At 41.7% G+C, this 15063-nt stretch overlaps 1 protein-coding gene across 1 annotated transcript in view; it reads right to left on the bottom strand.

Annotated features, from left to right (window-relative positions):
* The window catches only part of COL4A1 (collagen type IV alpha 1 chain), a 131116-nt gene that overhangs the window by 76125 nt on the left and 39928 nt on the right, over positions 1 to 15063 (bottom strand). The gene's annotated exons all lie outside the window — the stretch shown is intronic.

The following is a 15063-nucleotide window of genomic DNA, read 5'->3' as shown; positions in this document are numbered from 1 at the left end:
ACGCAGGCTTGCAGCTCATACTTCCTCCTCCAGCATCAGGTAGAATGTTATCAGTTTTATCAACACATCCCTTAAATTCAGAAGTAGTCTGCTTTAATTGCATCTGGGAATGTAATTAAAATACGTCATGGAATCATTATAAACATCTGTTTTCAAGTTAATCCCCACATATTTTCTTCAGCCTGTTATTTAACATGCACCATTTTACGAAAAAAAGTACATTGTTATTCATTTTTCAGTCAGGTTTTGTTCTTAAATTTAGCATGGCCAGAAGAATGGACTTGTACTTTTGGGTCTTTTTATGTGTTCCCCAAAATGACACCATTATATTCAATTTTTCCTGTTTCTTAAGCCTCGGATTAGAATAAGCAAAGGCGAGGAAGGTAAGAAGGTACTGAGCATTAGGGAGCACAGCTGCCTAAGGTCCTATTTCAGTCAAGTGCTGTAGCCTGCTATGCCAGAACAGGCCACCTGCACTACAAAACTCTGTGTTTATTTTACAGTAGCATTGTCTCCTACTATCACTGACTGTAACCTTTGCAGGTGGATGGAAGGTTGGCCAACAATGACAGTCACTACTGGATAGCATTATCCTCAGCTACTAAAATGTAATTTTGAATCTGAGGGATGTGATAACATTCTGCGTATTCTAGGGGGATTTATGAGCTTCTTCCTCTTGATCCTCTGGGAAGATGGGAGGGCCAGACTGGAAAGAGCTTATGGATCACAGGTTAATTTAAGGAGGTCAAAAAGGGCATTTAAGTAATGAGGTGAGAAACAAACAGAGCAAAACGGTTACAGCAGGTACAGGAAACAGGGTCTGGGTTCACCTAACCCTGCATAGGTACAAACATCTCTGCCAGTCACTGCAGTCTCCCTTTGTTTAATGGCAAGAAACAGGCACTTATGGTCTGGGATCTATCTCACCTATTTTGGATATTTGCTTTCAACGGAGATGAAGCACACCTTGGAGGACTAAGCAGGAGAGACTGAAATGGGCAGAAAGGATTATGGACTACATATGAGAACAAGGAGGAAAATGGAGATAAAAGTGGATACAGAGGATCAGAGGGCTGGAGGTTATAGACAGAATGGGACAGAGTATAACAATAGCTCTTCATTCCTTGGAAAGTGTTAGAAATTTAGTTGAGTATCTTTCGATCTGTGAACAAGGAGATCTGCATTTCTGGTACTCATTTAGGAATGACTTCAGAATGTAAGTGGGAAACATCACCCTGAAGGAATAAAGATAATCATCACAAGATAAGTAAGTTGAAACTATGCAAATTATTACTTACACCTAAACTTTTATTATTTTAAATCAGTCGCACCATACGAAGAATCCATTTCATGTTTTCCTGCCACACATGACTAGAGATAATGAGACAAATGAAGAGAAATAGTTTTGTCCTATCTCCCAGACATCCTCCTTGAAGCAACACCATCCCTAGGAAATGAAAGGAGCTTGGAGCAATCGCTGCTGTCCTCCAAGTGCCAAAACAGAGAAGGAATGGGCAGGAAGCATAATCTGCAGGGGGAGGGGGGTGAAAAGGCAGGCTCTCTATCCCTTGTCTAGAAGCCAATTACAAACTAATCCAAAGATTTTATCCAGGTGCACTGTGATACCTCACCTATTTTGCATGGTAGGCTAGCAGTTTTCAAATAGCCATAGCTCCCTTGCACCACAGGCCAGCCTCTCATGTAATATTTGAAGACATTAATTTGATCTTACTCCTCCCACAAAGTATCAGCCAGCCCAGAAGCAGAAGCTCATTTTAGCAATACAAATTGCTTCATTTTTTGACAAGCATTTCCGTTTTGTTTCATTCTCCCAGACTGTCTGCAACTGATAAGCTTAGTGAATCACACTAGCAAATCAGTATTAAACTATAAAAAGATTATCTCCCTTCAACACCGTGCATATGAACATGCTACATGCATACTGAGTATTTGCCTATTGGACAGCAATTAATTTACTATCTTATTAACATATACTTCTATAAAAGTGCTGCTAGTGAACCAGCATCCCAACCTGGACCTCTAACTTCCATGAATCACGTACCGAGCCTTAGGAGTACTGACGCCCTGTGAATGACAGAGCTGAGAAGGCTGCTAAAAGTTCCTGCAGCAGATGGAAGAAACTCGGCTCTGCAATTCAGCCTGTAAGACATCTGTCAGATGGTGGCTACAGGCTTTTGTTGTGTTTTGCCCTGTTTTTCCACGTCCAGCTACTTTCCTGGAATTTGAGGACTACTGCTCGGAACTTGCACAGGAATGATGCAAACAGCCAAATGAGCAGCCTAGGAGGGAGACAACTGCCCTATTTGGACATGCACCGTTTCTGAAGGCTACAGAAAACTCAAAAAAAAAAATACAAAGGCCAAATCAGTTCTTGGACGCTCCTCTATCTTACAGAAGTGCGTTTTTCAAGACAAAATGTAGTTCTCTTTCCCACCACATCAGCTCAGACACTGCTTGCTGTGTTTCAGTCGCTGAGCTGCCTACCAGCTTAGGCTAATTGCATAGGTGTCAATCGAGTTCAGATCTTGCCCTATAAAGTACATGTGTAAGGTAGAAATTTAATAAAATTCTCACTGTTAAGTACTTTACTCAGTTCATGTTGAAAATCTTATTCCAAGGAATACAGTCATTTCTCCCACGCAAAACACAATGCCTTTCAAATGACGGAAAATCCTGTAAACAGGTGACTGGTGAGACTAGCACAGATATCAAAATTCTCTGACTATTCATGGTGTTTCTAATTCATAGCTGAAATGCTTCAGCAAATAAAAAATAGTCATAATTATTTCATCTCATGATTCATTCATAAAATGACATGTTCTGTTTAGACATGACACTGAAACTGGTGATGTTTTCTGATGAAATGGTGAAGATTTCCCACTCTGTGTTGCTTTAGTTCAAACCCCAATTCGAACTGAATTCCAATACAAGTTCCAAGTTCAAACACCATCAATGGCTATGCCAATGGGATGGGGCAGCTGTTTGACAGTGACGGCTTAAGTCTGAATCTCCTCCCTCCACACAATCCACCCCTTCTACCCCTATACTAACCTAATCACAAGGGGGAAGGCCAAGGGAGATTTACCCCTCTGTAGCAGACATCGTGCTTCCACCTACGCACACATACGTACAACCCATGTAGCCGACAGGAGAGCTGGATCAATAGATGTCTTCAGTTTCACACCCCACCAAATACAGGAATAGGGAGGTGATGCCATTTGCAGAACACTTATCTCACATTCCTCTCATACTTTCTTCTCTCTTCAGAATGTCAAAATAGCTCCCTGGCTGTATTACTATTCTTGTCTTTACCCTTTAGATATAACTGTACTGAATTGGCTGAACCGCTCTTTTGCATGTACAGTACCATGACAGGAAAACACTACTATATCCCAGTTAACCTCAATATTTTTCTTAACTGATTTTGCATCCACTAACAACTTTAAAAAACCCCATGTTTCCACAACTTCTGATTGACACTTAGCTAGGACGAAGAGAATAACCAAAAAATCCAAACTGTCTTAGCAAGCTAGCAAAATTTAGTTATTTGCCTTTGTAATATTAGATTTACTTTAGATTATGGAAACAGATGGCTACACTTGAACAGTAAAAAAATCCTCTTTTTTTCTTAAACAAACATACCAGGATGAAAATCTTCATTGTTTCTATATCTGACCATACTGTATTTAAACAGAAGGATAAAAATTGTGATTTCTAAGGGACAAAAAATCTCATCCACTAAAAATACCACAACTGACAGACTTACAAACTTACAGTTCTGCTTAGACAACAGGAACAAGGTATGGATTAGTATTAACATATATATTAGCTACAAGTACATTTTGAAGCATTACTTTTGAAAAGTTAAGTCATGTATTGATATACTGTTTGACAGGAGCTCTGTGGGGCAAAATTAAAGTTGTCCTGCCTAAACTAGGGTTTTGTAAAAATGTTGGCAAAGCAAATTGATTGCGCGGTGTAAGTACATCATTCTTCTTTGCCACAATTTAAACAAAAAAAACCCCAACCACAAAACCTCACAATCACCCTCCTTCAAAACACAGCTTTGCATCAAGTGTGACTCAGACTTACAGTTGTTCTACCATATGCTATCTTCTGCCCCAGAGAGTCTGAGCTCACTGCTCTCAGAAGAGAAGGAAACCTGCTGTGCTGTGGAGCACTTCAAAGGCAAGACTGACCCCCTCTCTCCCACTGAAATAATTTCATTTCACATGGCACACTGAAGTCTTGTTAGATCAGAGGTGGGAACCCGAGCATCTTCCTTCCTTAATGACAGTCCAAAGCACTGGAGTACAAAGGCATTTCGGCTCACTCTCATCCTGCCTCCACAAGAGATGGGTAGCTGGGCATGGAGCTGCGCTACCCAAGTGTGACAGCAGATCTCCCAAGCACCAGCTGGTAAGCAGGTACTGAAGAGTGGACTCAAAGCCTCTCACTGCACTGAACATGGGGGCATCTTTACAATTCATGTGGCCATCAGAAAAAGCAGCTCCTTTCTAAGTCCAGGTTTTTATTTCCTTTGCTCATAACAAATGAAGAAAAACCAGAAAAGTCAAACAGTATTATTTAAAAATTCCTGAAAATGTCTCTGAAATTCTTTTTTTTTCTTAATAATTTTATTATTCTTAATATTTTATCTTTGACTATTTTGTTCATAGAATATGGTTTAAATATTTATTTTGGCAATTCTAAAGGCAAATATTCCATCAAATCACTGACTTGCTGATAAACTCACCCATTTATGTCCAATACGTACCAGCTAATAATTTTTAAAGGTTATACTCTGTCTCCATTAGTGTTTGAACTGGTATTTGAACTTGAATTGGAATTTAGTTCAAATTAAACATTGAACTAAAGCAACTTAGAGGGGTATACGGTCACTATTCTCAACTGAAACCATCATCAGTTAAAGTGCAGTGCCTAAACAGAAAACATAACTTCAAAATGAATAAACCACTAAGGCTAGCTGGAAGTGAATCATAGAAACTATAACTTTTTATGACAAGTAGTATTAATTGGTAATTAGAACGGAAACCTTGGCGTGAGCAGTTGGGCAAGTGCTGCGGGAAGCACTGGAAGGCTGGCCGTGCACAGACGGGCTTCAGCGGGGCTGCCAGCTTCCCGAGGGTCAGAAAGGAGAAGAGAACAACTTGGCACACTGTCCCTCACCATCAGGTGACTCCTGTAACCTCTGATGGGACAAGGGTAACGGCTGCTGCTTGGCAATGTCTGTCCTAAAGGACTGGCCTTAGTCAAAAGCCTGAAGAGCAGGAAGTCCGTCCATCACAGGAGTTCATACAACGCCAGTTGTCCTGGACTGACGATTTGAACTTCAACCATCAAAATGGTTTAGGAAAAGGAATATCTGCCGTGCCTTCATTTTCAGGACTTAAAGCAGAGAACAGAAATTGAGCACAGCTCTCATTTCATTTGTAAACCCATCCATTTCAGTTGTCTAGGACAGATAAATAATAGATAAAAGGGAACATTTTATGATTTTATACTGTCAGCAAGCTTCAGTCTTTCTTCTTCTCCCAAGTCCTTTTTCTCCCCCATAACAACAAAAAAAAAATTGGCATCTTATCTTCACACCCTTTATTTTTCTTTTTTTTTTTTTTTTTCCCCAGCAAATTCTGGGTAGACTTCAACTACGACTATTCAGGGAATTTCCTGAACCAAGGGACAGCTTATTAGCTTATTGGTTTTACAGCTTTCACCTTCTAGGTCATCAAATTAAGTTCAGCTCTAGTCAGCAATCACTGGAAGTTTCGGTCATGTAGTAGGTTATTTAAAGTCCTTGGTTGTGCCATTTAAATTTTCTGTAGATCAGGTATTCACAGAGCACAGAACAACAGTGCCATTCAAGATGCTCTGTAGGATACCACCTGCCTCCAGCTGCCAGGCCAGGTGGAAACAGCTCTCTCCTAGGTCCTGGGTCATATCTTCCAGGCCTATGTAAATATCTCAAATGGCACCAAATGCCTTCATTTAAGCAAGAGAAATAAGGGCAACCCAATAATCTCCAAAGGCTCATTAAACCTTGCATGGATAAGAAGAATTAAAATACTCATTCTCCTGAAGACGTCCTTTGGCTACAGGTTGATCTATATGAGCAGGACAGAAGGAAGCAGTAGTCCCCACTCATTTCTTTGTCAATGCAGAGCTGTCCTCCTAACAAATCTTCTAGGGATAGCTTTAGACCAGGTGAAGAATCTCCTGGAACAAACCTACATAGTGGAAAACCATGGCACTTCATGGTTACTACTATGTCAGTGCACCAATTATGTATCCCAGTTAGTCTGAGGGAAACTTTAAGCAAGTCCCAAATGAACATATAGATAATATCTCAAAGGAATGGCAAGTTACTGTCTGAAATATCACTGTGCATGATGAAATTTGAACTAATTACAACAATTCAGCTCTGGTTTTGCTTAGTATTAATTATCTCAGAAAATATTTATTTTGTAAATTAGCATCAGTTGGAAGCACTTCACTAAAAAGATGTTTAAAAAAGGAGTCACATCTTCTTCTAGTCAAAAGAATACCAGATAGCTGGAGTTGAAATGTTTTGCTGCTGGGACCTCATTTTTTACATTCTTTTCCAAATTCCCCAGGGGTCTGTCCTGGAGGTAGCAGGGTCATGGGAGTCCCCTGAAAGCTGTTCTGTGAACATGACTTTCCTGTTGGTGATATAAACAGCATTTCACAAAGCAATGCAAATCCAGGGAGCTTCCAGTTAGTTCACAGGAAATATAAAGTTATTCCTGTTGTTCCATATTTGGACAAAAATGACATTTAAAGCAACTGTTTCCTCTAAGTACATTCTTCTACAGGAAGCTCTGGCAACAATCAAGGTATTTGCTTACTTAGTGAAATTTTCAGAACATCACATTAAACCACCCAGATCTGCACAGCTCAAAGCAGATAACTGGTTTGTGAATACTAATAGCATTATCATCAAAATATAAAGCCTCCCATCAGCATTATCTACTAGCAGCTCTATTTCCACAGACTGCCAGATACTGCTTAGCCTCCAGCAAGCAGAGAATACTGTATTTACCAAGTGAATATCAGTGCAGATGTTTTCGTACCCTTTTCCTATTTAAGAACTTCACTTTCAGTAATATTTTCAAAGGAGTAAAAAAAATTCCAGGTGCCAGTAGGATCTCCTGGTGTTACAGACACTGGTGTTACTTCACCCACATCTGAGGATTAGAGCATACTCCAGGACCTTCTGACATCTGGTGACAGCGCTTTCAGGAATACATTTCAAAGAGCACAACCCTTCCTAAATTCGATTATGGTAACTGTTGCCAATAATCACCACTCTGCTCTTCTACTTTATGAACAAACTAGAGCCAGGCAATACAGGTGAGATGCTCCTGTTCCTCATCTTGCTATCTTAAAAAGCTCTGAGGGGGGGACAGGCAAACCTGTTGCAGAACCACCATGGCTGTTGCAGGGCTTACCACCTGCCTCATATACAACTACTCTGGAGCGTACAAAGCAAACTGCTCCTTGTCCTGCGTGGAGCAGATCCAAACACCCGGCCTTCTAACTCGCCTTTTTAGTCTAATCAGCATTAGCAGTTACTAGGCATATAAGCTGAAGGGAAACCAAACATCAAACTTCATTCTTGTTTGTGAGAGAGAAAGGCTGCAGTCTCTGAAACAAATCACATGAGTTTGTTTGTCTTGCTGCCTTCCAGGATGGATCCACACAACCACTTCCAGGACCTGCTAGAGGTAAAAGGATGGACCCAGCCATAACCTGGCAAGACGGCAATGCCATTACAACGGTGTCCCGTAACTCCTGCCTTTGCCAGCGGTAGCCAGCAATGCCGGGAAGGGCAGGTGGCAGCCTCCTTGCCATCTTCTCAGTAAACACACACCCGCAGGGCTGCACTGCTGTCCAGAAATGCCTTGGAGCTTCTCCAGCCTCTGTGTCTTTGCTGAACACCCCCATTTTCACAAGCACAAAGGTACCCATAAGTCTGAGTATGGGTGTAGCTGAAAGCCTGCCCCAAAACTGCTCCAGCAGACAGGCAAAGCACAATGCCACCAAAACTAGGCAGAGGCCAAGGGAGAGGCAGCCAGCCAGCCCAGCAGCTGATGCAGCCCCTCTCAGCCACCCTCCATCTCCCAGCGCTCCCCTGACCCAGGCCAGAGGCAGAACCAGGCTGAGAGGAAACCGCCATGGAGGACTCTCTCCTTCCCTCCTTGCACACACAGCGGCCCTCTCTAAACAGCTCTGAGGAACACGGGAAGGGGTGGATGCTGCCATGGGAGCATGGGAGCCTCATGCCCACAGCCTGGGCCCAGCCTGGCCTGCCAGCAGCACAAACTGTAGTGGTGCAGCCACAGGTCAAGCTCCTTTGCTGCGGGACAATTTCTCAAAAGGCAGAGAAGAAAAAAAAAAAACCTCTTAATGGCTATGTAACCGCCCTGCTTCCTCGCTTACAGTTTCATTTTCCATGGTGATTAGCAGGACACAAATGCACAGCTGCCGTTTTAGGCACCCCCTGTGGCAGCCCAGGCACAGAGGTGGTAACCGACCTGCACGCCCAGATGGGCCACGAAGGCCCCAGCACCATCCCTGCGGCTGCTATGATTCCCCATCACGTAAGGCAAGTGCTGCTCCTCACCCCATGACAGCTGCTCCCCCTCTCAGCACCATCTCCATCATCACCCTGACAAAGAGGCCACCTCTTTGCCATGCTGTCCACAGCCATCGCTAAGTCTTCCCTTTCATATCTGGGACTCGCCTGGCCCCTGCAAGCCTCCATTATGCCAAGGAGTCCATCAAATGAGTGAGTCTGCAGGGGAGACGCAGCCCTCCAGTGCCCCAACCCTCCCCAGGTGTTTTGATAACCCTGAAGGAAAAGGAGATGCTTCAGGAGGGATATGCAAGAAGCCAGTGAAGCCATTTTGCTAATGTTTACAGCAAGTCTATGAGGGTGCTTTCCCCTATGTTAGCTGATAAACATGAACATCAACATAAACAAATACATTTAAAAGTATCAGCTTTAAAACAGCACAGCACTGGGACGCTGAGGGCTTCTTCCTTGGCCATCCTTGCCTAGACTAAATAAACAGACAGGCGAAATCCTCTTGGCTGGGATGCACACCAAAGAATGCCAGAAAAGCACAAGAAGATTAACTGGACTTCTAGGCTTGGGCCCAGATAGAAACCCAGGTGACACACAATCCAGCACAGATATAGACTGCTATGTTTTGACCTCACGCTGCCTGAGTATGGCTTTCCTCTGGATGAGTTCTGAGGTTGGCATTTTTGCTTATACAACTCAGAATTTCCTGTTAACACCCTCCTGCAGCGTGATTCATCATCAGTGGAGGAGGTTGTGTGCACCTGCAGGTAACACTATCACTCTGGGCTGGATCTTGCCCAGAAGAACTCCTGCCTTCATGTCACATATTCTGCATGAACGGTGTCTTCTTGGTCCATCTTAGTCCTCTGCTCCTCATCACCAGTTCCTTACCCTTCAGCCCTTCCCGAGCCTGATTTTGCATGTTGTACAAAACAATATAGCTTTATGTAGGTATGTGGTACCTTCAGCAAAGGCTCTGCAATTGCACCAGCAGCAGTTCCTCAACACAGACTGCTGCTGCAAAGTCACCCCCTGAAACTGTGGCTGTACCTCCATGGCATGAATATCCCCAAAACACAGCCCCTCCTTGCAAGAGGTGCAGCATCCTGTTACTAAGATGATTTGCCTCTACGTGTCAAATGCTGCAGCTTCTGCAAGGAAAACCTTAAGGGAAGTCCCCACTGACCACCATGGCATATTGTAGGTATATACAACTTGTCATTAAAATTCTTCAGGACGACTCTGTCAACCAGACTATTTTGAGGCTGTCAAATTTTACTAGACTGTATGAAATTTTATTACATTACTTTATCAGAACTGTCTAAATGATTTCTTGATTAAAACAACACTCATTTCATGTGAAATCATCTTTTCTTCTAAAAGAAACCTAAACCTTTTCAAAAATTCTGACAATGAAATAATAAATTAATAACGATTAATATAAACAATTTAAAATACATTGTTCATACCTCACAATGCTAGATAGGAGGATAGCTCACAAATCTCCCCAAGAACACTGGAAAGAGGAGACAGGTAAAATAGTGATAGCCTCACTCCTGCCAGCAGACTCAACAGAGAGTCATAAGATTGTTAATGAGCAATTAATAGATTTTAAGAACCTTATGGCATTCTGGAAACAGCAGTAGTAACCATAGCAGTTCAACATCCTTGTCAAACACCGGATTTAAAAAAGCATGCAGCATGTTTAGTCTACTTAGCAGCCAGCCAAAATACACACAAAATTTCATTTTATAAACACACTTTTCTTCCCCACAGATCTCAAAGCTCTTCCAAACAGGTTCATCCTATGGCAATATCACTGCCACAGTAAAAAAGCTGTATTTAATTGCTCTAGTGAAAGATTTCAGCCAGTTGTTGTAGACAGCCAGTTCTTAAAACTGCAGCATCACAGGGCAGGCCTAAAACTGGGAGAGTATTTCCTAAAGTTAAATTTGTTTTAGGAATATTTGCTTTATAACCCTAACATAAATTTTGGACTGGAAGCAGTACCAGACGTTTAGCCTATGCATTTTTCTCAAATATTTTAACAAATCGCCAGTCAACAATCTACCTGGGCATCTTCTCTTAAGCTCCGAGTTACAACTTTGGTTCAGTTAAACGAATAACTTTTGCAACCAATTGTCAGTCATTTACCTGTTTGGACTCCTAAAATCCCATAAGGGAAAGTATTGCTTTCTCTGCGCTTTCACAGGCCAGTGAATTTTGGCTTTTGCTCCTGTCGAGAATTCCGTTGACTATGAGCTGCTTTCTCTTCACATCAGTATCTTTTCTCCTTAAGACTGTGCACACTCCACTCAGTTCCAGTTACATTTCAAAGGACACTACTCCATATTTAAAGACCCCAGAAGGATATGGCCATGGCTGTTGAAGAGTTCCAACTTGCAAGAGATATATATCTTAAATGCAAAGCTCACAGTTTTACAAAAACCCTTGCTCAGTAAAGAAGCGAAGGCTCAACTACTGCTCAGAAGCACAAAGAAGACTAACCAAAGGGCATAAAAGCGCTTTTCCTTTCCTTTGCTGTTGCAAATAAATTACCCCAAAGGCAAAGCACCTGCTAAATGGTAATACACAGGGGTTTGTCCTAGAGGTGTTGTTCTTTAAGAAAGGGTCTAGAAATAAGAAAACAAGCAGAGGAAAAAAAACCCCAAACCAAACACCAACCCTCAAACCACCTGTGAAGTTCAGCAACGTGACAGATAATTGAGAAGCAACCCATAAATCACTGTTTCAGTTCACACATCCACTTTGCAAGAACTTTACCATGCCCCATGGCTGAGGCAGCACCTCACATCTGGAACAAGGTGCTTGCTCTAGATCCTGCACAGGTAATGCCAGAAGCAGGGAAATCACTGAATCACGGAATGGTAGAAGTTGGAAGAGACCTCTGGAGATTATCTTGTCCAACCCCACTGCTTCAGCAGGGACACCCAGAGCAGGGGCCACAGGACCACGTCCAGGCGGGTTTTGAATGTCTCCAGGGAAGGAGACTCCACACCCTCCCTGGGCAGCCTGTGCCACTGCTCTGGCACCCTCACAGGAAAGACGTTTTTTCTCATATTGAGGTGGAACTTCCTGTGTTCCAACTTGTGCCCATTGCCCCTTGGCCTGTCGTTGGGCACCACTGAAAAGAGTCTGGTCCCATCCTCTTGACGCCCACCCTTCAGATATTTATAAGTACTGACAAGATCCCTCCTCAGTCTTCTCCATGCTAAACAAGGTCTTTCAGCCTTTCCTCATAAAAGAGATGCTCCAGTCCCCCGATCATCTTTGTAGCTCCCTCCTCCCTCGGCGAGCAACAGCCTTTCTCTTTCACAGGCGTACTTGGGCACCCATGGTTTATGGTGGTTTATGACTCCCTTGTACCTGACTACAATAAAAAGGACTAAGAGGAGCTTTACCACAGACTAACCTACTGATTGTGACACTTTTCTGAGAATTAGAAGCTATGGAGAGGAGCACATGTCTTCTGCTACCTGATGAGCAGTATTATCACCATATTGGGATGTAAAAGCTAGCAATGACTTGTATGACTTGCAAGAACTCAGGGCACTTGCATGCATTAGGCTTATAAGGAGACCTTTAGGGATGTTGCTGTCTTCCTCATTCATCTGATGAACAGCAAACTTACATGGGAAGGGAGGGGGTTTTAGGCAGAAATTAGATGGTCTAAATCTCACACTTTGACCCATGAAATTCCACACTTGAGGTGGTTACACGTCCCGTTGGATCCAGTTCTCAGTTAAGAGCCTTAGGGCATAGAGGTCTTCAGAGAATGGCAACGCAAATTCTCAGTGCAGCTTTTATTGCCCTAAAATCCTAGAGACCTAATCCCCTAACTTGCTCTGCATTCAGTCCTTATATAAACACATCAGAACGTTTACACTGGCAGAGACTATAATGCCAGCTCTTCCTATACAAATCAGCTCTTTATTTCATAAAACATTTTCACTTGGGATTGGATTGTGAAATTCTAGATGTATGATGCACTGCAAATAAGCGTATCTATTAAAGAGAAATTTGTCTCAAAATCAGTAAGTAAAGACTAACCTAGACTGCTTGACAACTTATTTTCTTCTCTTTCAGCTATGGAACTCTATTTTAGTTGTGGCTGGTCAACTGGATTCTTTTGGCATTTTTAAAACCTAGTCACAAGGAAAAATCAGTACTACCCATATGTACTCTAATTTACTTGTCTGGCCCAAATGAAAAACAGAATTTTCTCAAACCTACACTTTTCAAAACTGACTTTTGAAAATCCAGTTTTAATAAAAATTTAAATGTTGGAACATGACCGCAGTACAGCAAAATAGTGACAGGAAATATTATTTTAGTGTGCAACATTTGCCAGACGCAAAAGGAAACAAACTTGTCAGTCCTCTCTTTCTTTTATGTTTCTTTGTTGACTAGACAGGAAGCTGACAAAAATTGACTTTTTTCCTCTTGTAAAGCATACAACGTAATTTCTATTGCACCATTTCAGTTGCTGACCGCATTTGGTAAATGAAAACATACTTCATGAGCACCCAGGGAAGTGTTTAATATCTGACAGTTTACAAAAATGCCATACTAATTAAGTACAAAAAGAAAAGAGCTTTCATTACAGAAACGGAAATAACGTGATTTAGAAGAGAAGCTGAAAATCCATTCTTTTCTATGGCAACTTCCTGAGTGATGGAAAAGCTATAGCTGAGTAAAATTAAACATTTGCCTAACCTGCATTCCACATGTAGAGGTCAGCAGCAGTGCAAACATTGATGAACACTGAGATATAGCTGTAAATATTTTGTGAGCAGTTTATTTAAAAACAGTAAGAAGCAGCAAGATAATGTTTAGCTAGAACATTTCTTCCACTTATTAATAACAAGCAAGCAGACACAAATACGCTTCAACACTCCTGCTTGCTATTTGGAATTAAAACCCAAATACACCAGAATAAGCTCATCCATCCAGTAAAAGCTTAATACTAAACACTAAAAATCTCAGTCTTTCTCAAAAAAAAAATTCTGAAATCAGTAAACATGGTTTATTATACAAGACGGTTGAGTATCCATTTCAGAGCTTTTCCAAAAGATATCCTGCCAATAAGAGGCTCAAGGCACCCAAAGGGCAAGATGATGGACACAGCGAAGGCTGTTCCTCCTGCCACTAATGGAAGGGCTGGTTCACAACACGTAAAAGCCACAAAGCCCAATCTTTGTGGAACCTGCCACAGGTTTGTCCTCTCCCTTCTGCAGCCCTAGCCCTACTCTTGTGCTGCCACTGGCTCATATCAAACCCATCCTGGGATTAAACTACATGAGGACTTTTTTCTCCCCACTTTTTTTAATGGCCCAGTTTTAGCTTACTGAACTACCTTCGTGCTGGGGCCCATCAAAAAAATGCTGCCGCAGTGGACAGGCAAGATGATGCAAGCAGGACCACAGGTCAAACGAAGAACAGTATGATGTGGGGAGTTTAAGATTGACATAGGCTTCACAAGCACTATAATTATCAAAGGCACTTATCATTTTATCAGGCACTGAGATAAATTGATAAGCTGATACATTTATGAGCCACTGCATGCTATTGTGCTGGAAAAAGATGGAGATCCCCAGAGTTTACCTTTAAAATGAAATATTACTTATCATATTCCCTCCTCTGATAGTATAACTTCCACTTACTAACAAAGATACTTCCATTTTTATTGCTATCAGTGAAAGGACAATCCAAGTATCAGTAAGGTTATGCTGGTCTAAATTCTTCTTCAATACATTTCACGGTTACTTTCCATTTTCTATACCTGTATGACTTATGTTTAATAACCTCATTCCCTATTGGTTTGTAAGATATTGTGTCTTCTTTTTCAGAATAGGTTGACCAACTTCATAGCATTATAGATATTAGCTGAATTCACAATAGCAGTTAATTGCAATGTGACTAAAAGCTTAGCCAGGCTTCTTAATTGGCAAAAATGACCATACATTGCGGCACTACCAACATGGCTTCATGCTGTAAGTTGCAAATGTCAGGGAACTCAGATGTTGAAAAGGAGCTTTTCAATGGTCTTTCCTAGAGCCTTCCCAGCCTGTGAATAACTCTGGAAGATGTGTCATTCAGAGTACATCTAGCAGTACCCAAGGTTTGTAACTTTGCTAAAGAAATTTAAAACTTCTAATTCTCCTGCATCCTTAAGTATACATCCTTGCGGTCTGCAGTATGTTCACAACAGTAACATACAAGAATAAATCCAAGAAAATTATCCCCAGGTAATGAAAAATTACTTCAAGTCATGTACAAAAGAAATGTGAAGGCTTACACAGTCCTAACTGATAAGCATTTCACTAAAATTAAAGCTGTTTGCAGACTACAAATTAGTCTAGCTGTTTCAGAACATTCTGAGTAGGTTCATG

The sequence above is a fragment of the Phalacrocorax carbo genome, chromosome 1 (genome assembly GCF_963921805.1).
Source record: "Phalacrocorax carbo chromosome 1, bPhaCar2.1, whole genome shotgun sequence".
NCBI lineage: Eukaryota > Metazoa > Chordata > Aves > Suliformes > Phalacrocoracidae > Phalacrocorax > Phalacrocorax carbo.
This window is presented reverse-complemented; position numbering and strand designations above follow the sequence as displayed.